The sequence below is a fragment of the Natator depressus genome, chromosome 2, assembly GCF_965152275.1.
Source record: "Natator depressus isolate rNatDep1 chromosome 2, rNatDep2.hap1, whole genome shotgun sequence".
Classification (NCBI taxonomy): Eukaryota; Metazoa; Chordata; order Testudines; family Cheloniidae; genus Natator; species Natator depressus.
Window position 1 is genome coordinate 232,602,577 of NC_134235.1, and position 27,287 is coordinate 232,629,863.

Below are 27,287 nucleotides of genomic sequence, written 5' to 3' on the forward strand. Positions count from 1 at the left end.
ACTGCCTGTGATGGGGTGTTCACCCCAAATCACCCCTGAAGGGGTTAATATGGCTCAGAAAGGGCTAATTAACCTGGGAGGTTGCACAAGGGGGAAGATTTAGGCTTGACTGACAAGCACTAATTGAAGATAGAGCCCAACGAGGCAGTAGGCAGGGGCTTGTATAAAGCCAGGAACTGAGAACAGAAGGTGCTGTAGTGTTGAGGTCTGCAATCAATCTCTGGGCCTAGTGAGGAGAGAGGGAGGAAACCCCTGAGGAGCCCAAGCTCTGGGATCCTGATCTTGAGGGAGAGAGTTTACTCTGAGGGGTGGTGGAGAAAGCCTGCAGAGGGTGGATTAGGAAGAAGCCCAGGGAAGCAGCAGCAAGGGTTGAGATGATGCAGACATTGGCTGCTGATTGTAGGGTCCCTGGGCTGGAATCCAGAATAGTGGGCAGGCCCAGGTTCCCTTACCAGCCATTGGGAAAGTGGCACATTCCTGAGTTGGAAGACTGCCTGGAATGGCACCCAGACAGCTGGTTCAGTGAGACTCTGTTACCCCAGAAGGGGAAGACTGTACAATGACCTGGCCAGAGGACCAAGCCACAAAGAGGAAGCACTGCAACTCCTGGAGTGTGAAAGAGGCCACGCATAAACAAGAGACAGGAGGGGGTGTCAGTTTGGGTGGAGCTATTCCCGAGATGCAGCCCTAAGGAGGTGCCTGGTGGTGATTAGAGAACCCTGTGGCACTCCCCTAGTTAAACTGGCTCAAGAAACCAAGATTAAATGGGTTTCTGGTTTAAGAACTTTGGTTGCATATAACAAAGGAGTCTGGTGCTTTAGTTATGTAATGGCTCTTAAGATGGCATCCTTCCTTTTTGTCTTATTTCAGAGTAGCAGCTGTGTTAGTCTGTATTCGCAAAAAGAAAAGGAGTACTGGTGGCACCTTAGAGACTAACCAATTTATTTGAGCATAAGCTTTTGTGAGCTACAGCTCACTTCATTGGATGCATCCTTTTTGTCTTAGTCATTTTTACAGAACTTTTTCACCGGTCACATAAAACAATCGGTGTTACATATCTGATTTGACCTACCCAAATGGAGAAGCTCTGCTCTATGTTTTAACCACATGACTGATCAAACCAAGTCTACAATCTCTGGCACAGAACCTCAAAGCTTGGCCAATCTCTGACTAGCTACGTGTTGTATTCTGAAGCATTCCGCCTGACTTCTGTTATTGGATCCTCTTTTTATAAGGAAATTTACCCTGAGATCAGACACCCCACAGCATTTTATGGGAAGTCAATACAGGGCATATAAATTCATTGGAAATACTGAGAAAATTCCAGATGGTTTATGAGAAACTGGTCAGGTCCCTCCACAAAAACGTGTCCATCTATATTGATGAAGCATTCTCCTTCTTCCTGACTTCTTCCAGGATCTGTGTTTAAAACCTGGAAGATCTTTCAACAGAACTCTGTTATGGTAGCATTAAAACCTGTTTACTAATCATATGTGGCAACTAATGGAAAACAACATCTTCAGAGTAACTTCTACGAGTACATCCTCATGCCACTCATGCTGAAGCCTGCATTACATTGTCTTTACTACTATTGTTTCTTGCACTAGCTGGAGTCACACAAAGGCTAGCCCATGCACAGCTTGTGCTGTGCAGACATACCCTAAATCTACACAGTTCCTTGACAAAACATTGTTCCTCACATGTTGGAGAAAGTGACTATAACTATGGACATGATTTTCAGACAGACTGGAAAATAAAACAGTTGGAGTGTCACCTCTGACTACTGGGCTGACTATATGATACACAATATTTCACATATATGAGAAAGCAAGCAAAGGACAGTTCACCCACAAAGCTGTGATATTTGTAAAACCAGCCAAACTAGAAAAAAGTAAGCCTTTGATATAAGGCATAGTTGTGATGCTTTGAATTGGGGAGAAGGGCCTGTTCGGCCCCCTCTCTCTCTTCTTCTATTAAATGTCCCACTTCATTGTAGAATCAGAGAACTTCAGTCACTGCTGTGATGTACAGAAGTATTATTATCTCCATTTTGTAAACGTGACTTTCGCAAGGTCACACAGGAAGTGTGTAGAAGAGCTGAACCCTTATCTCCCAAGTCCCAGTAGCTCAACCACAAGGCCTTCCTTTCTTCTCCATTTGTCTTGTTTATCCTGGATATATAAATGGTTAAGCCTTATCTAATGTGGCCTCTTCATGGCACAGCTGCAGTATCCTATTTAAAATTGTACATACAACTGAAGACAGAATGACTTTCAAAAAAGTGAATGTCCCCAAGGCAACCTTCGTAAGTGGTATTCTTGCTCATACTGCCCCTGTTTAAAAAAAGACTATAGAAAAAGAAATACAATATCCAAATCATGAATCCTCAAGAACAGCAGCTAATGTACAATCATTTATTTGTCCTAGCCACATGCTTTGAGATGGCTAAACTGGAACTGGAATGCTCTCTACTTGTTTATGTAATTCTGTTTCAGTATCTGCTTCGGGCTAAGTTTAATAGTTAAGAATGGGGCTATAAATTAGGACTGCTCTTAGCCTGGCTATCATATACACTATCCCACCCATAATTCTCCCAGATGCCTCTCAGACCCCAGAAAACTCAACCAAAGATTTTATGAGTATTACTCCCACTTATTTCACTCTACAGAAAAATCTTATCTAATGTGGCAGATTTTATAGATACCATTGTAAGGCTGAGCTGGGTTGTGCCTAACTGGATTTTTTGTGCTTGTGAAAGGCTTCTGAACTGGTAGTATTATTAATTATTATTTTTATTATTTATTATTTTGCTTTATAAAAATAGCAACAATGAATTGGAGTGGAAACTGCCTTAAGTGACCACTCAAGAGACCAGAAAAAATCCACTGTTGCACAGAGTGGTTTTCTAAATGAAGGGGAACAGAATTGTACCCAGAACATTTGAGGATACCATGGGGTGGTCTTTTAAGGCAGGCAGATGCCTATTAAGAGTGGACTCTTGCCCAAGTTTCACTGCCATCTATGGTCATACTTATGGAAAGTTGTTAAAAAAGTTTAATAAAAACACAGAACCAACAAAAATAGTGGGGAATTGTAATTCTGAAATCAGCCATTCAGCAGACCTTTGAATGAAAGGAAAACCTCTATAGTGGCTGACTTGTACTCATGTCCTTAGCAGCTCTACAGTCACTCTTGGTTGTAGCCTGTAGAGCAATATTTGTTCAAACTATGGTGATGTATGAAGTTTCTTGTCAGCTTCAGGGTCTGAATCTAAACTACTGTATGTAAAGGGACCGCTGGGCAGCAGCCCAGAAAAGAGATGCTCTAGCTCAAACAGAAGTTGATGCAGAAATCTTTGGCCTGTGTTATGCAGGAAGTCAAGCCAGATGACTATAATGGTGCCTTCTGGCCTTAAAATCTATGAAGTATCTTTTTGTTTCTCACCAGATCTGAGCCGTCCCCCTCTGTCCTCTCACTTTCCCTGTGAGTGAAGGTCAGCTGTCTTCTGCCATTTTGGAAAGAAAATCCTGGGCCCAAAGCTTTTCTGCTGGTAAGAGCTGCTCAGGCTATAGCAAGGTAACTTCCCTCTCTATTTATTTTTATTTTGCAGCTGAATTTGTTTTAATGCCTGTTGCTTTGTACATTCAAAATTCTCTACCAGGCTTTCGGACTCTTGCCTTCTAACGCTCCCTTCCCACCTCAAACCTGTATTTTCATACTTCAGTACTTTAAAATGTGCTTAAATGCTGCTTCTCTGTGAAAATATTTCAAAGGACTCTGTACCGAACTCCTCTCCATCATCCCATGCATGCAACTAGAAATAAAACTAGCCTTCATCCATGTGGAGAGTTTGTCCCATTTCCCAGCACTTGACTGAGAAAATAAAATTAAATTCTTCACCCTGATCATAATGAGTTATTTATAGAACACTGAGCAAGGGTTATTTTCTGGGCGTCCTTAGATAAGGCTGAGGTCAGGAAACAGCTTGCAGTTGTCCCTTCAAATTCAGCTAGCCTTTGCCATGTTGTTTCATTATTTCCTCCCTTGTTATCTTCAAACATTCCTTCAAAGCAAAAGCTGACAGGAACAGGAAGGCTGGCAAGGGGCTGGCTGCCGTGTGGTTTTTGTTTGTGCTTTTTAAATGGCCTTTTTTAATATATATATATACACACACGAGCTCACCAAGGATATCAAGTCAAACTAACAGCGCTCCGGGGTCTCACTCTGACAGCACATGAAGCAAGTTATACTCCTTTCCCTCTTCAGCGGCGGGGGCTCTAAGAGCTTTCTAATCAGCTCACTGTCAGCCTGTTTCCTCTGATCATCTTAAATGGACCCACTCTGGGCTTACAGCTGCCAAAACTATTGCTTGGATTGAAAGCATGGGAGCATTTGAGAGACAGTTTTTAACGCCCATTCAAGATTATCAAGGAGACAGCAATCTCAGGGAGATGGTTCTTTTCTTTTTGATTAAAATATTCTTAGCAACTTGTGAGCAGATGAGAAATCACCACTCTGGCTAACGAGTTCCGTTTTTTTTAATCTTGGTTCTTTAAGATGTAACATTTATTTCTGTGCTCTTTGTGGAATTTGTACTTCTGTAAATGAGATGTCCAAAATGTTTGTGTAAGAGGTGAACTTTCTGTGGAAAGTCAGCCAAATGCTTGCTGTAGGCATTTTGTGAAAATCTTCAATTACCGGTACCTCCAGCTGACACAGATAGAAGTTCATTTGTGGACTATTCTGTGAATGGTCAAAGGGTGTATCTGATCTGATGTCTTTCTGCTGCTTTATCCTTCATTCCCCAAAAGACTGCTAAGCCAAGATTTTCAAAACTGATCAGTGATTTTGGGTAGCACGAATTTGGTGCGCATCTTGAAAGACCAAAACAGGATCTGATTTTTCAGAAGGATGGAGCACCTGTTTTCTGAAAGTAGGACTCTCTAAAATGTCTCATGCTGGAAAATTAAGGAGGCACCCAAAATCACAAATTGCTTTTAAAAATTTTAGCCATAGTTATTAACCATCATCATCAGGCATGAGTCCATTTAATCCAGCTAAATTAGTAAACCAATGACATTTTTCTTTCTTCCGGGTTATACATGTTTATAACTGACCCAGTCTACCATGACTCAGCTCAAAGATTTTTTTTAGCTCCTCTCAACCTTTGTCTGTTAGACTTTGTTCAGATCTCTTACTTTGTCATAGCCCCAAGAAGAGACAGTATGTTGGCCTTCCAATCGAAGAATGTTTTTTAAAAATGAGATGCAAGCTTGGGATGAGAAGAAGAGAGCAGGCAGAGGCTCTTCCTTGAAAAATTATATTTAAAATGGTGGAAGTATATTTTAAAGTAATGCACAAGGCAGCCTGTTAATTTTTCTTTTTTGGCTGAGGCATTTTCACATGGGGCTCAGCGAATAGGGAATTGTGTATTCTTGGTGAGTTTGTGTGTATAATATTTAAGATTTGGTGATGCATTGAGCTACATGGGAGCAGACCCCTGTATCTGTACAGAGCCCTATTGACTTCCATTTTGCTATAGATATTAGCTTGTGCAGTACTCATCATAGGACTGGATTCTTACAGTTCAGTTTGGACTAATCAATGAACACTACCAGGTTCTGGTTTAGTCCTAGTAACAATGAAAACAAGTCTTATTCCTTCCACACCCTTCTTCCTTGGGCTTTTTTGGGTCTCCTCTGGAAGAATCATAGAAATATAGGGCTTGAGGGACCTCAGAGTCATCAAGCCCAGCCCCCTGCGTTGTGACAGGACCTAGACCATCCCTGTCAGATGTTTGTCCAATCTGTTCTTAAAAACCACCACTGGATTCCACAACCTCCCTTGGAAGCCTATGGCAGAGCTTACCTACCCTGAGGTAATGCAGGGACTGGCACATGGGGTCACGTGACACCCCCCCTCCCCGATTTCTGGCAGGGTTGTTATGCCCTTCTCTGAACCCCATTGCATACCACTAGAACCTTTAAATTGTGCCCCCCACTATCAACAGTTATGCATCACCTCTGCTTATAGTTAAAAAGTTTTCCCTTATATCTAACCTAAATCTCCCTTGCTGCAGATTAAGCCAATTACTTCTCTCCTACTGCCAGTTGTTATGGGGAACAATTGATCACACTCCACTCTATAACAGCCATTAACATATTTGAAGAGTGTTATCAAATCCCAACCCCCCACATCTTTTCTCAAGACTAAACATGCCAATTTTTAAAAAACTTTTCCTCATAGGTCATGTTTCATGGTTTTTGTTGGTCTCCTCAAGACTGTCTAATTTAAACTCATCTTTTCTAAAACGTGGTGCCCAGAACTGGCCACAGAATTCCAGCTGAGGCCTCATCAGTGCCAAGTAGAAAGGGACAATTACCTCCTGCGTCTTACATACAGCACTCCTGTTAATACATCCCACAATGATATTAACTTTTTCTCACAACTGGACCACATTGTTAACTCATCTTCAGTTTGTGATCCATTATACCCCACAGTTCCTTTTCAGCAGTACTACCACGTAGCCAGTTATTCCCCACTTTGTAGTTGTGCATTTGATTTTTTCCTTCCTGAGTGTAATACTTTGCACTTATCTTTTATTGAATTTCATCATGTTGATTTCAGGCCAATTCTCTAATTTGTCAAGGTTATTTTGAATTTTAATCGTGTGCTCCAGAGTACTTGCAACCCCTCGCAATTTGGTGTCATTTGCACAATTTTAAAGTACATTCTCCTCTCCATTTTCCAAATAAAGAAAATATTGAATAGTACTGGACCCAGGACTGAGTCCTGTGGGGGACCACTAGATACAGCCATCCCATTTGAAGTTGTTGTCTCACCTGGGATCCCAGTTTCACAGTTAAGAATCATTGCATTAGACTATTCATCGTGCATGACTGTAAAGTGGAAAGCTTAGCTGCATTTTTGGATGATCGACCTGTTTTTGGAAAGGTGCTGAAATATTTAAAAAACGCAATCCCTCCACCAAATCCAAAATTTGTGTATAACATAGACCCATGTATGAAAATGGCAGCATTAATCCCCATCCCACTTTATGTTGATTTTCAACATTAGTTAGAAAAAGACATGTACTTAAATAACTGATTTGGTATTCTTGATAATGACATCTCCCCTGAAACATTTCCATGCCATGTTCCTGTGGAAAAAACATTCCTTCCTGCTGGAATTCCATTAAAATAAAGCATTAATTAAATGTATTTGATCTTTTATGCTCTGAATTGTTGTGGGATTAGAATGTACATATTAGATCTATGGGATAGATTTTTCGAATGTCCAAGTTGCTCACACAAGCCCGAGCGTGTGCAATTTGAGGTTTGAAGATATGTAACCCACTGGTGAGTGTGTTAGAGGTCTTCCTCTGTACTGATCAATAGAGGGTCTGTGTTATTACAGTCCCTAGTTAGATAGCCTATAGATGTTCATGTTGTTAGATGAGGAGGTTCCCAGTTCAGTCCTCCGTATGCCAGCCAAGATGGCAGCCATCACAAATGTAGACTCAGCATGGACTAATTTGGGCAGATGAAAATTTTCCCCAGATGATATGTCTCTTGTAGTATTTTTGGTACTTTCCTTTTGTCAGACTTTGATTTGTAGTAGATAGTGCATCTCAATATTTGCCTGGATTTTAAAATAATACCAAGTTGTAATACCAAATATTGTAAAGTCTTACCATACGGTATTGGGATTTTGCAGGTTTCTTTAAAATATTCCTTTCTGATTGCAAAATTTAAGTTATATGCAAAATTAGCTTTGTTATATGCTGGAAAATTCCCCTGCACCCATGGTTACAAAGTTAATATGTAAACAGAACAAACGGTATTTGTTATTATCAGACTACCTAGTACATCAGCAAATTAGTCAATTTTTTTCTGGTGTTAGAAGTATGAGATGATTAACTATGAATCTAATACATGTCTCTGTGTAGGTTAACAAAACAAAAAGGCCAGTAGCCCTTAAAGTGAAGTTATATAATATAAACGTATACAGTAGTATAGTATGAAATTGATTTATATTATATATTGGGCTTACTACAGGGGTAACTCAGTGAAATGTAATGGCCTGTGATATACATGAGGTCATTTTAGGTGATATAATTGTCCCTTCTGACTTTAATCTTTGAGTCTATACAGTGGTGACATAGAGGTCTTGTTTGCAACAGTACAGTACCTATTAGATCTTATGTTTTCTCATTTATGAAAATGGCTTTTAAATTTATCCCAGGACATATTTTTGGATTGTGACTTTTACATATGCTAGTGCTGAGTCATTCACAACAGGTGTTACTCTTTCCTATATATCTACTCTGTTAACACATTATGTTAACACACCTATATAGGAAAGAGTAATGCAATAATCCAATAATGTTTGCCAAGATCATGCCAAAGCTGCATCTGCAAAATTGGCTTGAAACTGCTGTGCACCAGTATAAGCATAACTGCCAATTTTGTGTTCACGAATACCTTTTCCTGTGCGTTAAAATAGGGTTTATATGCACAGTGGGTACACCTGCAGTTTTTTAAAAGACAGACCCTTGTATCATTCATACTGTAAATCAGATACTATCTGCTTTCAAGAGCCACTGCTACACAGGCAAACATTAAACAACATTTTACCAAGATCCTATGAAACTGGTTTGTAGTTCTCATGTATTTCTATTCCCAACAGTATAAGTCACCAACATACTTGTGTGTAATACAAGCTTTCTTATTGAAAGGTGACCTGCAAAGGGGGAAAAATGTTGAACTTGTGCTTTCTCTCTCTCTCTTTTCTTTCCCTTCTCTTCCTTTCTTTGTTTTTGTTTTCTAAGTTTTCTTTTATTTGTTTATTTTTACATTAGAAATTCAGGTCCTGTCTAGGTTGGAAGACTCTATGGTGACTAAGGAACTAGTGAAACAATGACCCCACCAAATCTAAGGCGTGACCTATATTTAAAATTTATACTGGCATACCTGTGTCAGTTGGGGGTGACTTTCACACCCCTGAATGACATAGCTATACTGATAAAAACCCCAGTATAGATACAACTATGTTATTAAAAGAGTGCTTCTGTCAGCATAATTAAGATTGTTTGAGGAGGTGGTGTTCCTACAGCATCAGAACCACCCCTGTCAGTGTCTGCTGTGTCTAAGCTAGGGCACTATGTCAGCATAGTTATGCTGGCATAGCCTGTCCAGTGGAGACATAGTCTGAGGCCTGGTCTCACTAGAAAGTTAGTTTGACTCAGCTACATCACTTAGGGACAAGGCTTAAATTCAGCAGGAGCGCACTGGAGTGGAGCTCTAGTAAATTTTTTCAAAACCATGGTAACCCCAGCGAGCGCCACGGGGCTGAAGCACCAAGCCCCCACGCCCCTCCCCTGCAAGGCTAAAGCCCTGAGACCCCCTGCACCGCAGCTGAAGATTGGAGCCCCAGATGGGTGTTTGTATGTGGGGGTCTCTGGGAAATAATCTCTGAGAATTTAAACTCTGCTGAGAGGTATGAAGAATCCACACCCCTGTGTGATGTAGTTAAGCCGACCTAGTCCCCACTGTAGACAGTGCTAGGTTGATGGAACAATTCTTCTGCCCAGCTATGTACTGTCTCTCAGGGACGCAGATAACCTATGCTGATGGGAGAACCCCTCCTTCTGGCATAGGTACTGTCTATGCTGAAATGTTACCGTGGCACAGCTGCAGCACTTCAGCAGGGCCGCTGTAGTGTTTCAAGTGTAGACAAGCCCTAAGAAAGCTGAGCAACTGAGAAGGAAAGGGGGGGTTTCTTTCAGACCATTGAAAACTCTTTGGTTTTGGTGTTTTTTAATAACATGCTATTTACCCTCAATGACGAATCAATGCTTGAGAATAAGGGAAGTCTTTGTTAAAGGTTTAAGACCCGCACACCTTAATTTAAGGAGTTAGAGCTCATATTAAACTTCCTTGAGATTTCTCATAGGTGCTCCAGCAAAAGTAAGGAAGACCAGAATTCATACCTTATATTTCTAGGCAAGAAACAAACAAACTGAACAAACTTTATAAAACAAATTCCATCTCTTTATGCACTGTAAAGAAGCAAAACTAGCATGAAGCTAATTTTTTATTACGTAGTTTGCAGATACCCGTAAGTACATAGGCATCTTCTGCTTGATTCAGTCACTAATGCCAAGATCTAGTGTCTTGACAACACAAGCCATTATCATAGAAGCGATTTTGTTGGCACAAATTGAAATGTGACTTAATAGAAAAAAGTTGTGTTGGAGAAGCCGGCTAACAAGAAAGGGGACAGCTTCTGTTTACTGGTGATTGGCAATGACAGGAAAGGAAATGATGGGAGAGTGACAGTTTCCTAGGGATTTCTTAAATTACATTATTGTACACTGAAAAATGCTGCATGAGTTGGACAGTGATTCTTTAAATCATACAATTTTGTGTCAAAGTCATGGTGACAATTCCAATCCCAAATAAACCTGTGGACCCAAATTCCATGCTGTGCCTTAAGGCATGATCCTGAAAATGATAACACACACAAGTGGGCCCATCTAATGCAGGCCCACTCATGCATGAATTAAACATTCACAGGATCAAGATCTTATTGTGCACCCCATGAATCCCTTTGACAGGATGTAAGTCAGCCTGAAATGTGGCCTATGATCTCTAAAGCAGAGTTAAAAAATGAAACAAAAACATAATAAACCTGAACCATATTTCACGTCTGAGTCATTGAAAGTTTGTACAGTAAACACTTGTCTACAAAATGGAACAAGTTTATTTTCTGCAACTTAAGTTGTTTTAGTAGGTTGTTTCCCCTGCTTCGTGAACCTTCAGAATGTTAAGAAAATGCACCAGAAACAAACAAGGACTTTCTTTTATAAGTAAATATTTACAGCAGCCAACGTGGATACTTTAGACTGGGGCAGATTTACCTAAAACATACACCAAATGCACAAGCTACGGGGTCTTGAGCCTACTCCCACTGATACCATTGACATGACTGATACCTCCACTCAAAGTAGAGATGGCACTTCCTGAAGTAGCAGCTCTCATAATATGTGTTTGGAGTCCAAAGCAAAACTAGGCAGCGCTTTGATGGAATTAGGTAAGGCAATTTGTGCTGGATAATTCAAAACTTTTTACATGTTCCTTCACAAATCAAAACAAATCTGTTTTTCTTTATTTGGTGTCCCTGGCTGTATCCACAATATAAATCCCCTAGTTTGTTTGGCTTAGATGTGGCTGGTAACTTCCTTTGGGCCAAAAAAATTCAGCCCTGAAATGTGAGCTTTGTCACTACCATGATGAAGACTCCAGATATCTCTGAGAAGCTGATCAACCCTCCTGAGATGCAGCCAGTCACCTACAAGGCTCTCTTAGTGGTGTTTGCCACCCTGTGAAACAGGCCACAACTCAAAGTGCATGAATCCCAAGGGATCCACAGGAGACCAGATCCATCTGTCAGAAGCCCTGTGTACTCTCACCAGCTAGCAGCCATACCCTCTTCCACCTCCTGGCCAATGGGAGCCCGATGCTTCCAGGACTCTCCTTTAAAGGGATAACCCTATATTTCTAGGGGAATGTCTGCTGGCCCAGTGGAAAGAAAGTGTGTGCACGTGTCTGTGTGCCCCCCACCCAGCCCACTTCTCCACTGACCCCAGTGCAACTCCACACAGGGAGAACCCAGCACAAGGTTTTCAGGGAAAGAATGGGAACACTACTACAGGGCCAGCTGACGTTCCCCATCCCACACTTTCTATGCAGGAGGGGAGACTCATGCACAGAGTCCCCTTCATATGCAGATAAAGGGGAATGATTAGAACCTGAGTCACTATTTCATGTTTTCTCCATTTCTTATTTCCCTTGCTAAATATATTTTGGATTGAGAGACAAGAGAAAACCTCAGAATTCTGATTGAGCTGAAGCTCCACAAGTTAAAAAATAGGTCCTGATGTAAGATTGCTGGTGATGAAGAGCATAGATCTGGGTTTGACAAATCCAGAGAGGAAGAGCTAGTTTTCACAGCCAAAGGAGGCATATTTGTAAGCCTGGTGGACTGCCATTATCTGAGGAACCCTCCTCTTTTATTATAGCCTCAACTGTCCACTGTGTACATTTTAAGTAGTGTAGTCTTTTGAATAGGGCACTGAATCGGGATGCATGAGACATGACTTCTCTTCAGCACGGCCACTGACCTGTTGTGACCATAGGCAAGTTACTTCACCTCTCTGTGCTTCTGTTCCCACTTTTGTCTGTCCTGCCTATTTAGACTGCAAGCTTGTTAGAGCTGGCACTCTCTCTCACTAGGTCTATACGGTTCCCAATCGCAGTTGGCACTGCAATGTACAACTGTAAAACAACTAATTTTTCTCTGTCTGGTAAATCCTCATGAATTCAAAAGTGTTTCTAGCAGCTAGAAAGACTCTGGGACCTCAGACTAAATTTAGAAAGCCATTGCACAGTGCTAGCTACATACAAACAATAATAAAGAAAAGGCCAAGGCCCACCTAAATACCCCAAAGCCATTGAGGCATATGGTCTTCTGGAGGCCTCATTGCTCCGTTCCGCTGCTCCTCATTACTTTCTATAGATATAACATCTTTTTCTCTCTCATTTTTGCTTGGTGTGGATAAATCTAGTCTCTAAACAAAACAAATAAATAAAACCTTAAGATTTAGAGGCAAGTCAGACTTCTCAACCCCCTGTAATAAGGAACAGAACCCCAAACTTCTTCACACTTTACTTTCCAGCCTCTCTCATCATTCAGGGTGCTCAGACATTTTGAATATTGCTTCTGAAGCACAGTATCACTGTCAGCTGAAAGGACTGGGAGCTAGAAAGGGTCTAATCGTGTTGAGAGATTAGAACTCACTGGGTGACCTTGGACAAGTCACCTGACCTTCCTCGCGCACACTTCAAAAATCTGGGTAATAAGCAGGATGGAAACCATTTATTGCAACTGCTTAGTGCTAGATTGTGTAACCTACATCTCTCCCAGCCATTCCCTGGAAATACCTGCACTAGGAATGCCGATTCACTGGCGTTAATGCCACTTCCACGTGCATTTTCATTTCACTTCTGCTCTTTCCCTTTTCTGATCCTCTTTATTTAGCATTTGTACATAATACCAAAAGTGAACACGCTGCATATCCCCTTTTAGTTCATATTAGCTCTCTCTTCCCCCCAACCTCTATTCCTATTAGTACCTTATCTGACAAATAAATACTAAACTAACCAACATAATTGCTATACAAGACTTCCCCTCCTGAAGTTGGTCCAATGCCTCTGTTCAGTGTAGCCTACTTTCTTGCTGTGCTTCCTAACACATAGGTTCCTCTCAAAATATACATGAAAATTACATTTTATTCAACTAGTTAGTTTTACCATTGCCACTTGGATATGAATCTCCACACTTATCTGCTGAGAAATTATCCTAAACACTGTACACTTCAACTCAGCTCACAGATGAACGACCAGAGGCAGGATATTGTCATGTAGACAGGGACATATGTCTTTCTATGGATTTTTTTGTGGGCTTTTTAAAAAAAAATTGGTTAATTAAAGAAACAAACAACAACAAAACCTTAGCAATTAAATAGGTTTCAAAGATGTTTCAGTTACCTACTTATAATAAGGACCTACATTTTAAACAGAATGACAAATTAATTTCTTTTTTATTGTGAGCATCTAGACTCTGTATTGCATATTATTGGAATAAGTGACCCCCCTCATCCTATGGAGTTGCAGTATATTAAACTATGGACAGCTCTTGTAATGGAGAAGCTTTCACACCAAGTATGTACACAAGAGAAGCACCAAAAAGAGGTTAGGTATTTACAAATGTGGTTACTCTTTCTAGCGTACTTGGCAGAAGAGAGCTTCCCACCTGGCAAGCCAGAATTTTTAGCTAGATTCTTTGAATATTACCCTGATCCTGAACAAGTAATGTATGATGTAGTGTGTCAATACTTTATTGTAACTTTGCCTTACAATTTTTTTTAAAAAGCTACATAGCTTTCAGAGATGAACTGGTTACCTGTGAGTAATGATACCTAGCACTTTTCATCAGCAGATCTCTAAGCACTTTACAAAAGAAGTCATTATTCCCATTTTGCAGATGGGGTAACTGAGGTACGGGGAGGGAAGGGACTTGCCGAAGATCACCCAACAGGCCATTGGTCAAGCTGGAAATGGAATCTAGGTCTAAGTCCCAGTCCTATGCTCTGTCCTCTAGGCAATATTGCATCTACGGTCCGGATTCATTCTATACATCTTTGTTCTTAAAGGTTGAAGTTTAGCTTTCTGCTGAGGCTGTTTCTGCTTCAGGCTTTTGATTGACAAACACACATTATTATTGCTTTTCCAATAATTAAAGGAACATGGTAAGTAGTTTGCTGGAATAAAGCAGGCTTACCTAAGAAGTGTTATAATATAGTGCAGATGGAAGCTTTGGATTCCAAATACCACTTCCCTCCCCCTGCACTTTGCACTTTTAACACACTTGTCACTGGAAAACTAAAAAATAAAGCAGAAAATGTTTACTCTAAAAGCTGGAATGAAAAGTTTACCAACTCTGCAATGGCAGCTAACTAACAAAAACACTCCAAGAACCACAATAAAGTACCATAAAACCTTGTTGCTCAGCACGTTGTTGCTACGTACTGATATAACTGTGCAATACTATATGCAAATATGTACAAAGTTAGGGGAGAGTAATGCAAATCAGATTGTGCTGTGTATCAACTTGTCTGTTGCTGGTAACATCCTCTTGGTGTTTTTTTAATGCTGAAAAATCCTACAATACAACCTAGATTATCCAAAACTTCCTATTATGCAAAACAGGGTTATATTCCCCAACTTTAATTTCATTGAAAATGTCCTTGATTATCTGAAATCATAGTTATCTGAATCTTTTAATGTCCCCCATGGTATGTGGTGAGGTTGTATTGAATGTATATAATGGTTTTTGTCCTGAAGGATTCCAAAGCAGTTCCTGATTGCGTACATGCTGTCTGATGCTCTATGCTCACAGAGCAATAGGGAAAATGGAAAAAAGGATGATCCGATGGTGAGCGACGCTATAGCCTGGGGTGTGCATATGTGGGATACTAACTTTATTAAGTGGGGTGTCGTCTGAATTCAGTTATGGGAATAATGAACTCCTGGAATCTAAAAACCAACTTCTGTGGCACTGGCAAATCACTTAGGGTTCAATGCAACTCCCAGTGGGAGACTTCAGTTGACTTCAATAGGAATTGTATTGTGTTCAGTTTCTTTCTTACCTATCTCAGAAAGATGGTGAGAGGAGTAATTATATAATTAGTAAATTACTTTGAATATATAAAGCTTTTTATTCACTGAATGGGAGTCTGGTCAGGACTAACAAGTGTTCAGTGGTATAACACCATTGACCTAGTCAGGGCTGGTCTACACTTAAAATGTTTATTGACATAGCTATGTCAGTTAGAAGTGTGAAAAAACACACTCCAAGTGACATAGTGATAGTGGCAAACATCCCATGGTAGCTGCAGTTATACCTGCAAAAAAGCCCTTTCGTTGGTATAACTTATTTTGTTGAAAGAACTGGTATAAGCTATCTAAGCAAGAGACTCTTGTGCTGGTATAAACTGCATCTCTATTAGGAGGGTTTGCTGGCATAGCTATATCAATAAACACTTTCTAGAGTAGTCAAGGCCTCAGCCATGGATTTTGGTGAAAAGCTCTATTGTAATGAACAGGACTTGAAATACAAAAATGTTTCTCCTTGTTTTGTCTGTCTACCGACAAAGAGCGGCAATGTATTTGCTGTTAGAATGATCATTCTATTTGGAGAACAACAAAACAAGAAAGGACAAAGCTAAGGTCTTCATGAAAAAACCCATAATGCATTAACTCTCAAAGGTGCGCTATTTTCAATGCAAGTAGTATTATAATTAAATATTGTATTATGGCACACCAAGAGGCCCACACTAAGTTCACCATTCTGCTAGGATTTGTAGAAACACAGCGCAAGAGACAGTCCCTAGAGGTGCAACTCAAAACCAGTGCAAAGCTATGATTTTTCAAATGGAAAAAAATGTAGGCACAAGTTCTTTGAAAAGGTGCAGGTTTGCCACTAACATAATGCAGGGATAATATTCTAGCCACTGAGCAGAACTGCACCGAAGCTTAAGGCTGAGTTAAAGAGGCAAGGCAAATTCTGACCTCTGATACACATGTGCAACTCCCTTTAGAAATCTCATCTGAAAGCAGAATTTGTCCCATAGAGTATTAAAAAAACCGTAGCATACAAAGTGAATTTAGGGCCTTATCAAAACCCTCTGGAATCAAAGGGAAGGTTCCCACTGAAAATCTGTGAACTCTGGATCAGGCCCTTTGTGCATTAGATGTAACCTTGCTTAGTGAAGAAGCTGTTAATACAGTGTGAAGTACAGATATAGCCTAAGTCACCTAGTGCATGGAGCCTACTAGCATTTGGTTATATTTTGCCGACAGAATCTGGACTGGAAAAATGAGTGCTCTGCCATTTCAACCTCAGCCCATGCTCTGCCTTTCCCACCTAGCCACTGTGGTGCCTGCAGTGCAACACCCTGTTCCTCCTGGGTGTGGTACAGTAATTTTCACAGGTATTTTAGTAGCCGGACTTCTGGTAGCTGCCAACCCCTCTCTGGACTGTGCTCTAGAGCAGCAATTCCCACAGTTTACTGGTTCACATGCCATCATCCTAAAAAGTGGATGTCTGAAGTACCGCTGTAGACTTCTCCTTTTGTGCATAATTATTTTAGACCTTAATAGGCTTAACTTTAGTATATCCTGATCCTATAATAAAATAAATGCCTAAGGAAGCCAAAAGTGTTCGATTAGAACTAAGTCTGGCCAGAAAACAAGAATTCTGTTTTGCGAAAAATTTGGAGGGTTTGACATTTGTTTTTGTTCCAATGAAAAATGAAAACAAGACCTTTCAAAATTATTTGCAACAAAACCAGAGAGAGTGAGCGCGCACCCTGTAATAGCCAATAATCTAGTGGGTAGGGCACTCGTCTGGTCTGGAAGTGAATGGCTTTACCTGGGCATCAGGCAGCTTCAGCTCCAGGGGCCTCTTGCTTCTCAGCAGCTCCGGCCCTTCTCCCCAAGCAGGGCCCCTGCATGCCTCCAATGCTGGGCAAACTGCACAGCGGATACCGCTGCTGGGGGAAGGCTCAGATTGCAGCCAGCTGGCTGCTCTGGTGCTGCAGAGTCCCTGCTGCAGGTCCCCTCTAGGAACGAGAGGGTAATTCATTTTCTATGCCCATTCAATATTATTGCCAGTATTAAAACATTCTAGTATATATTTTGTTATTATTTAGAACATTTTACGTCTAACTGTGTTTATTTTAGCCAAATAAAATACACTTAAATGCTATTCTTGTGCTGGAGAGGTATATTTTATTCTGGATTGGAGGATATATAATTAAAACCATTTCAACAAACTACTGCGTGGTAGGAGTCTGCCTTTACAAACCTTGGGTTCAAAGGCCCTTTGAAAAGGGAGAGTAGGGGAAGCCATGTAAATTGTGGGGAGGGATTACACGAATCCTGCCACACAAGCTGAAAAACATGCCTGCTACATCTTTGAATGGCCCTTCCCTCTTTTGAGTTGACATGATACAATCAGAACAAAACATGTAATGAACCTTGCAGTTCTTCAGCTGAAATGTATGCTCCCCCTTTGTCTGACAATCTTCCATGTCCAATGTAATAAGCAAACCAGCTGCATCGCCAGTCTGAAAGGTAGTCGCCCAGGTTTTGCCTGTGGGCAGATATTTACTGCTACATCTGGCTTTGCTTTGCAATATTGTTAACCTCCCTTATCCCTTCTACATTTGTTTTCTTTTTATTAAATTTCCCGTCTGGATCTTCAACTCTGTATTTCTAATGTCAACAACTGCTTTTATCACAGATAATAACTTCCTTTTACAAAAGCCTGTACCATCCTACATGCATTTCAAATTACATTTTATGAACAAACATTGAAGTACAGTATTGGCAGTGCGTATGATCATATATATTTATAGTAATCTAATTCTAAGGTACAGGAGCCAAGAACCAAGATGGTTGCCATTTTCTTAATAATGCATTTACTTGACAATGTAGTTACTTATCACTGAAGCTTAACTAAGTTTGTATCGTGATACTGTGATGTTTATGAAGTAAATTATGTAGTATGCTTAAGCATCTTGTAAAAACAATTATAAAAATATGAGACATTCTTTGAACGCTCCGGAGCTACTAAAATCTGAGTTAATTAAAAAGGAGAAAAATCTGTCATTTGTCAGTGTCATGGTGCAAGACTCAGCCCTGCAGCACCTCCACCTGGTCTCCCAAGGAATTAGCTCTTCCAGACTCTGGAGTGCCCTCTGCAGGCCGGTGGCCTGCTTGCCGCTGGCCCCTGTGACCCTCCCGGACCCCGGTACCCCTTTTACCCAGGATGCTGCCCCTGGCAGTACCCCTACAGTCTCTGGGTCTCCCCTCCCTGGGGAACCCTCACCCCCTATCCCCACCTTGCCTCAGTTTTTGGCTACTGCCCATCACCATTGAGCCCCCGCACACTGGGGCGGACTGCAGCGTATAAGCCAATCATCCCAGGCAAGGGGGTTTGGACCTGCTCCCTTGGCCTAGCTTTGGGCTGCCCCCTTACACTAGGCCTGCAGCCTGGGGGTTTTCCAGGCCGGAGCTCCCCAGCTCCCTTGGCTGTCTCCCAGCCCTGTTCCACCTCAGGTACTCTGGTACACTCCCCAGCAGCCAGGCCCATCTCCCTCCACAGCTAGAGGAAACTGTCTATTCCTGGCCCACTGCCCTCTTATAAGGGCCAGCTGAGCCCTGATTGGGGCATGGTCACAGCTGAGCCTACTTCCCCCACTCAGCCTGGGAACTGCTTGCTCCCAGCCACAGCCCTCTCCTGGGTTGTTTTAAGCCCTTTAAGGCTGGAGTGGGTGACAAGCCCGCTACAGTTTCCACCCTTCCGACCCCTAGGCACAGGAGGTGAAGGCCGCCTTGTCACCCGATTCTCTCGCTTTCCTGCGGCGAGCCCTTCGAGAGGGCGTTCCCCGCCCACCCCTCACCCCTGGCCCTCCGGACATTTTTCTTGGGCCCCTGTTCCGCGAGCCCCCCCAGCCTCCCCGCTCCCGCGCTTCGAGCCGGCTGCATTCCCTGCAGCCGGTCCGGTTTCAAACCGTGCCCAGAAACCATCTGTACACGCTCGTGCTCCATACATTGCATTTCCTCCCCCTCGTGTCCCGCCCCGACACCAAATGGACTATCTTCTACCTAAAGAGGGTGAGGAGCCCCAGTGGGCCAGCCTTTATTCCACCTTGGTCCCACGGCCCGCTGGGGACATTAGTTGGTGGCTCCTTCATGGAGCCGTGAGCATGGGCGTGCACCTGGCGCGGTTCACCCCTACACCTGAGGCCTGCCCCTTTTGCGGCGTGAGGGAGAACCTGGCACATGCCTACCTCGAATGCGCCAGGTTGCAGCCCCTATTCCGGCTCCTCCAGAATCTCTTGTTGAGGTTCTGGCGGCACTTTTCCCCGCACTTGTTCTTTTTTGCACACCCTGTCCGTGGCCCCGCGAAGTCGCGAGACCTCCTCGTCAACCTCCTCCTGGCTCTGGCCAACGTCTCCATCTACAATACCAGGAGGAGGATGTTGGACGAGGGGGTGCTCTGCGACTGCGGGACCTATTTCTGTTCCTCCCTAGTTTCACGCATCTGGGCAGAGTTCCACTGGGCAGCGTCCGCTGGCTCCCTCGAAAGCTTTGAGGAGCAGTGTGCGCTGTCCAGGGTTCTCTGCTCGGTGTCCCCATCCAGTATCCTCATTTTGAACCTTTGACCTTCACTCTGATCCCTGTTTTTCATTAGTTGTCCCCCGCAATCAGTTGGTCTCTGGGTCCGGTGGTCCCTCCCGCTAGGCTGGGGGAGGGGCCTTTAGCAGTGGGTGGGCTTGTGCCCGCCCACTTCCTGGGTTTTTCCAATACAACCCCGCTACAGTCAGTAAACAGCTTGGAGAAAGGGGTGAGGAATGCTGGAGAGAGAGGAAAGATAGCAGAGTGGTTAATATGTAGGTCTGAGGAGTCAGATCAGAACTCTGTACCATGCTCCACCACAGACTTTGGGCAAGTCACTTAGACTTCAGTAGATTTCAATGGGTGTTAGGCACCTAAATAACTTTGAGGCTCTGGGCCTTTATCCTCTTTGTGCTTCCATTTCACCATCTGTAAAATGGGGATAATGCCTGTGTCACAGAGGAACTTTGAGACTTAATTAGTGTGTGCAAAAAGCCTTGAGATCCTCTTTTGGAAGGTACTGTGTAAGTGAGAGGTCTTCTTGTTTCTGATGTCTTGTAATATCCATTCCTATCGACTTAGTCAGTGTTGGAAACTTAAAGTTTTATCACACAGTTGTACAACATGTTAATGATCTTTAACTATAAAACTTCAGAGGCTCATTAAAACACAGTCAGCACATTTTCAAAGTGCTGCACGACCAGCAATGTTTAAATCTTTGCAACAAATAACTTATACCTTCTTCAGCAGCTCACATTGCCTTGAATACTCATCAAAACACACTTATCGGTGGAAGTTTTGTTTTTTGCAAGCTCTCAGCACACCTGAGAATCATTGGACACTGTCACTTGAAAATGGCCTGGAATGTAGTGAGGTAGGTACAGACACCTAGAGATACAGAGTGGGCCAGGTTGTCGGTCACACCAGAGCTTTACACATCACAGCTCAACCAGGGGTACAGAGGTGGATCACCATGCAGATGGATCCGGTCACCTGGTGAAATTTATTGTGACCTCAGGACTGTCTAAGCAACCATTCCAGCAGTTGGGGATTACCAGAGGGCCCCTAGGCTTTGCCTCCCCACCACAGCCTATCTAGGAGGAGGTCAGAGCCTAGGAAGAGGTAGGAGCTGTTATGGTCTATCTTGCCCATCTGGGTAGGGCTAGACACAATCTATGTCTTATGAATATTTACAAATATGCTTTAATGGGACATATCCACCAACATCAGGCGCTTTAGTTCGTTGCTACGCAACAGAACCGTGTCTTGAATTTTAAAGGCAATTCATGTTATTCTAAGGTATACAGTATACAATGTAAGTACAGGCAAACAATGGAAAGTTAGTTTAGCTTGGCTTGTGCACTTCTGTGTCTGTCAGCTGGTGGCGTATCAGTTGAGTGGAGTGAGTTCATGGATTCCCTCACCCAAGGGACGGACCAGCTGAGCCAAATTTAGCCCTACTGCTGGAGTTGTACGGGGCAGGAGGAGGGCTGAGAGAATAGACCAGTCTTTCAAACTGTCAGGGAGAGGTATCAATTTAGAGAGAGGTGCAGTAGCAACTAGAGAGTTTTAGAAAATATTAACTGTTTGTCTTTCTGGGCCACATATGCTTGGCCCAAGGCCTTGTTCTTTAAAAAATTAGACTATTGTGAGACTTACTGCCTGGATGTGAAGTTTTGTCTTGTCATCACAATCAAACGAGAGCTCTGCGTGGGTAGGGCTGTGAAGGATGTGGTCAGACCCTTCTCTGTCTCATTTGATTGCCTCTGGCAAGGAATGGTGGGAATGCAGTCTTCTTGCTGCATCAAGGAGCATCCCAACCCATGCAACATATACCACTCCTGTTGGGAATACTTGAGTGTGTGAGCTAAACGGCTGATTTCCACAAGCATGTGGGATGAGTGAAGAGGATGTAAAAGGGCCATGAACATGGCTGAACCAAATTCACTTTGAAACTTTCTTGCATACTTGTGGTAAATGCTGTGTGTATATTTGCTTGTTTGGGTTTTTTGGTTCACTGAGTAAAGCAAAAAAGATTCATTTTGGATTGATGCAAAATTAATTTTTTTTGGTTTTCTTGCTGGAAACAAAAAATTGTTTTGACTGGAGGCAATTTTAACTACTTTTTTAAAATTAAAAGCAAAGGAAAGTTGGAAATGCCAACCCAAGGGGGAGATGGTGCTCCCCTTATATTACCTCTAGCCCCTGGCTTCACTCAGCTCTTCGGGGGATTGGCTCAGCTCTAAATCAGAGACAATATGACAGTGTCTGTTTCTCAGTCTTATTAGTTTAATGTACATTTAAAAATTAATTTAATTCTTTTTTGGTTTGAATTTATTTCAGTCAATTGGCTTCACTATTGTAGCAAAATTAATAAACCGGACACATCTTAGATAACAATGGCAAAATGCAGACATGCCCTTTGGTTTTTTTAGAAAACCTAATCCTGTGCATGTGGACTGTTGCCCCCTTACTAACATTCAGTGGGGGTGTTTTAGTTGCTAGCTCCCAGTACTAAAAGGGGGAAGGGTCGATGGGGAATCAGGACTCTGAGACTGACAGTCCCTAGGAGCAATGGGGAGAGGCCAATGCTTCAGGTCAGCCTGAATGATGGGGTGGGCAGGCTAATCAGGGAGTCAGGAGGCCAGGGAGGTCCCGTCCTCCTTGTGAGCTGGATTTGCCTGGGTCAGACAGAGTGGGGCCGAGCTAAGGAGAAAGCAGGGGCCGAAGCTGAGCTGGGGAGCAGAGCTTTGCCAGATCCAGAGAGCAGACCCTGTCCTGGGAGCAGAGCTGCAGCCCCAAAGCCAGAGGCACAGCCCAGAGAGAGCAGACTTGCCCAGAGCCAGAGGGGCCAGAAAAGCAGCCCAGGAAGCCGGTCAGTGCTGGGAGCAGAGTCACAGAAGCAGCCTGCAGAGCAGACCTGTGCTGGGAGCAGAGCTGTAGCAACCAGAGGCAGAGGGGCCAGAGAAGCAGCCCAGGGAGCTGGAGGCAGAGCAGCAGCAGCAGCAGTGCTGAGACAGAGTGGTGGAGCTGGGGCTGGAGCAGTCTGGAGCTGGGTGCGGTGAGCCCTGGGGGGAGAGAGGGGGGACCTTGGGCAGCACAGGGAGACGCCTCAGCCAGGAGGCTCTGCAGGCCAGACTCGGAGGGGGATGTAACCCTGACAGGGCGGGGGCAACACTGGGAAGAAGGGCCCTGCCACCTAGAGCCTGAGAGCATGTGGTCACCACCAGAGCGAGTGTCCAACCCACAGCATCCCTGCAGCACAGCCAGGGCCTGAGAAGAAGGCCTGGGACTTACAAGGAACAGACTGTGAACTGCCCTGACATTCCAGAGACACTGTTTGTGATGTTCCCTGCCACAGAGTGGGCTGATGTGTTTCCTTTAATCTTTCCCATTTTCCCTTATTCTTTTTAAAATTAATTGTTGATTAAATAACTTGCATTTGCTTCAAATTATATGTAACGATCAGTGGGTCAGAGAAGTGCCCAGGGCAGAGAGATTACCCCAGAGTGGGGACACCCTAGCCCCTGTCCTAGGTGACCATAGCAGGATTGGGGGTCAAGCCCCCAGGAATCTTGGGCCCAGCCTTGTTGGGGTTACGAGGGCTCTGCCGGACAGGAGAGTGGAAGGGGGGGTGTCCTCAAGGACAGGGAGGCCACTGGGTAAAGGAAGTGGGAGGGAGGACTCAGATCCTTTCGCTAGCCCACTTCACCGGGGTAGTGTAGAAGCCACAAAAATGGGACTATTCCCCAGTTTACACATGCTTGCTAGCTAAGTTTCAGATGTATAGTGGCCTATCCCAGAGCAAAGGTAAGCCACATTGCTCATATGGGGTATGGAGCTACTTACTGGATAAGAACAAACCACAGAAATTTGCTTCTTTTCTGCAATTATTTTTCATATTAGGCGTGAGATAAATTTTGGTTAGTGCAGCCTGCTGGCTCTGCGGAGCAGCTGCACTCCAGGAAAGATTTATTCCCAGGGATTTTTACCCATGCCTTTCTCCTGGGTTCTGCCAGGGAAGAGAAGCATGGGAGCCTTGCTGGAGGAGCTGATTGGGAGATGCACATTTCAGCACATAGGCCATCCTTGTGTTCTAGCCAGTGCCATCTCCTGGTGTAGCAGATGGTTGTGAGGAGACTGTGCTGCTGTAATTCCCCTTAGCCCCCAGTTGGGCTTGTCGCCAGTGGTGATCTGCAGGCAGACTACACTAGATGATCAGTGTAAATTGTAGTAGTTCACCTCCATCGTTTGAAGCCTGTTTCTATCATTTTATGGCTTTTTGGGTTTTGATTAATCTCTGTGTTGTGTAAACTAAATGTATTTTATGACTGATGGCCTATTTATTCAATGGTTAATGCTAACTGAGTCTCTCTCTCACATACACTCTCTCTCTCTCTCTCTCTCTCTCTCTCTCTTTATGAAGCAGTTTCTCCTCATTAGATTTGGATTTTGTGGTGCCTGAGATGCTTCTGGGCCACAAAATACAAACATTTCCAAATCCCCATGATAACTTTAAGGCAGCGGGAACACAGGAGGAGAAATCTAGGAGAAAACATCACTTTGGCCAAGAAACACAGTTTAAAGGGCGGCTATACTGTGAATATAACAAACATTCACATGCACTTCTGGTTGGCTTGAGAACGGTAGGAAACCAAACCTTGGTTCTTTTAAAAACATGTCTTTGCTTACTTAGAAAAAAATCAATGTCTTATTGGCAGACATTTCCTCTCCCCATCCCCCCGCCCACTTATGATATTACAAAGGATCTTGTTGATTCTGCGGCAGCGATTTAGGGCATAGTAGAATCTGTTTCCCATTGCTTTTGTAGCTGCTCATTGTCAATTCCTCTTCAATACTCACACTTACAGTTTTGAAGATTTTCTGCCACTTTTTAACATTGAGAGTAATTAGCTATGCGAACAATTTATCAAGGGTCATGGGGGTTTCTCCATCAATAGCAATTTTTAAATAAGACTGGATGTTTTTCTAAAAGATCTGCTGTAGGAATAGTTTTGGAGAAATTCTATGGCCTGTGTTACACAAGGCAGACTAGATGATCAAAATTGGTTCCTTCTGGCCTCAGAATCTATGAATTACAGACCACCCTTGCCATGCAAAAGTCTTCAAAATAGCAAAACCAAATGTTACACCTAGTGATGGGAAAACTCAAAAAGGTTTGGCGTTTGGCTCATATGAGCAGCCAAGAGTACTGGGTGCTAAATCTGGAATGTTCAAGGCTGTGGAGCCAGCCGGGTCCTGTCTCTTCTCATAATTCTCTCCCCCAACAGGCCCTGAGACTGACTATCGCCTAAAAGTTATCTCTCTGGCTAAGTGTTTGTACTGTGCCCAGCATCACAGTATATAGGCACTTACAACTGCCACCATCCCAACCTGGTGATGTCTTCCTAGGGAGAGCAAGACTCAGGGCCAGCTACTACCTAGCCAGCACTCCCCTCCCCTCTAGCTCAGATAATCTTTAGTGGAAGATGGGAAATAAGTGCCCCTCCACTCCTCAGCACACTGCAGCAATGTTATTCCTAGCGCGGCTTCTTGGCTCATTATGGGACCTTGGGCAAGTCACTCAGTCTCCATGGTCTGCAAAAGGGGGTTAACAGCATCTCACAGGAGTGTGAGACTTAGATATTGTGTACAAACACTGTGGGTACCTCAGCTGGGAGGTGCTATAGAAGTGCATAGTATTATGATGTTTGAAGCTACATTCATATTACACAGTCATTGATGTAACTCTGAATTAGAGACTACTTTCAACGACCATTTGGACGCTTATTAAAATCCAATTCTGCAGAGCTGGGAGGGTGGAAACCAAGTCTGCCTGCTTATTGCCAGGTTTGACTGCTATTCCCAGCCTGTAGTGCTGCTAGGAGAAGTAGCTATCATTCTTCACAGTAGGGGTGAATAATTAAAAAGCTGGTGGTGAGTTGGAGCAATAGAAAGTGCTGAATTTGGGATTTGTGTACTACTTCCTGAGTGGACTGAAGGATAAGGGTGTGGGTTAAACTTGCCTTCCTGCTTTAATGAAAAATGCATGAGGGAGGCCAAAATATGAAGAGCTATGTAAATAAAAGGCAAATAGATAAGATTGGGTTTCCTATGATCTCTCCAGAGTCACATTGTCTCAACATCATCATTTAATTACAGATGCAAAACTAAATGAGCTGCCAAAGTAAACTGTTCTGAAACTGAAAAAAAAAAAATTCTGGGCATATAACAACTTTCTGATAAGGGTTTGCATTTATCTGTGAGAAGAAATGTGAAGCTATTTACTGCCAGCACTTGTATCTTTTGTAAACCACACGCACTACATTTTGGACTTGCTTACTGAGCTCTAGGGCTCCTTTCAGTACGTTGTTTTTTTTTTTTTGGACAGGAGATTTTTATTAGCAGTAATAAAGTTGTTATATTTCATATCACTTGGAAAGTTAACCAAAGGGTCCAAACTAGCTTTGTTACAGTTTGGAAATATTACTGTACGCAAGCAACTTAACTTTTGTCCAAATGAAACTGCATTCATGATCTTATAGGAAAGTTTTGTTTTTGTTTTAAACTCAAGAGAAGTAATACAAATTGGGGTGGGGAGTGTGAGGTTTTTTTCCTGATTAGTTCAATAACCCAGTTTTATAGATTCTTCGGGAGATTATTTTTTTCTCCGTACAGTTATTATTTAAGCAACAGTTTCTATTCCTTCCAAATATATATGAACCAATAAGTTTCTCTGACATATTTATTGGCACCTGGGAACAGCTTATTGCAAATATATTGGAGAGGAAAGGAATAAAGTTACATCTATTATAAAACTAGGATATTTTTATTTTGTAATTTAAATCTTTTATACAGCTTCAGAGACTGGTGTATAAAGGAGTTGGTTGTGATCATTTCATTGTTTATCTTTACTTTGTTGTTAGTGAATTCTTTCTGATACCGTGTTTTGTGAGTGGTTGAAAAAAAGTCATTAGTATTAGTCAGACATTAACCTTGTGACCTCATTGTTTGTATACCTACTGTAATTCTGTTCTGCTTGTATTTCTGAGGTTAGTAAAAGCAAACTTGTATGCACAGTCGCTGGATGTCAGTGGGTAAACTGAAATGTTTGTCAAGATTACTGATACCACATCCCTTTAAAATCAGTGCTTCAAAGGAAAAGCAACTGCTCAGATTAACTGAGATGGTACCTTTCTAAAGTGTGTGCGTGTGTGTGCGCATATATGTATGGATAGAGAGAGTCGTGCGTATATATGGTTGTGGATGTGTGCATTATTGTAGGGTCCAGGGCCCTCTATCAGGATCAGAGCCCAATTGTGCTGCTAGAATATTTTTGTATAAACAAGGAAGCTTATACAAGAGAAATATATTCACAAGCAGGGCCGGCTTTACAGTTTTGGCTGCCCCAACCAGTGGAAAAAACTGCCGCCGTGGACGGCAATTGGAAGAAGCTGCCGCCGAATTGCTGCCGCGGCC

General features: G+C 42.8%; 2 long non-coding RNA genes across 2 annotated transcripts in view; one reads left to right on the plus strand and one right to left on the minus strand.

Annotated features, from left to right (window-relative positions):
- The window catches only part of LOC141981772 (uncharacterized), a 47,216-nt gene extending 30,051 nt beyond the window's left edge, over positions 1 to 17,165 (minus strand). Inside the window, exon 1 of the long non-coding RNA XR_012637909.1 lies at positions 17,056 to 17,165. This is a non-coding gene — a long non-coding RNA (uncharacterized LOC141981772). The remainder of the gene's footprint in view (positions 1 to 17,055) is intronic.
- Positions 1 to 27,287, plus strand: part of LOC141981771 (uncharacterized) — a 64,370-nt gene that overhangs the window by 25,393 nt on the left and 11,690 nt on the right. Inside the window, exon 2 of the long non-coding RNA XR_012637908.1 lies at positions 3,448 to 3,576. This is a non-coding gene — a long non-coding RNA (uncharacterized LOC141981771). The remainder of the gene's footprint in view (positions 1 to 3,447; positions 3,577 to 27,287) is intronic.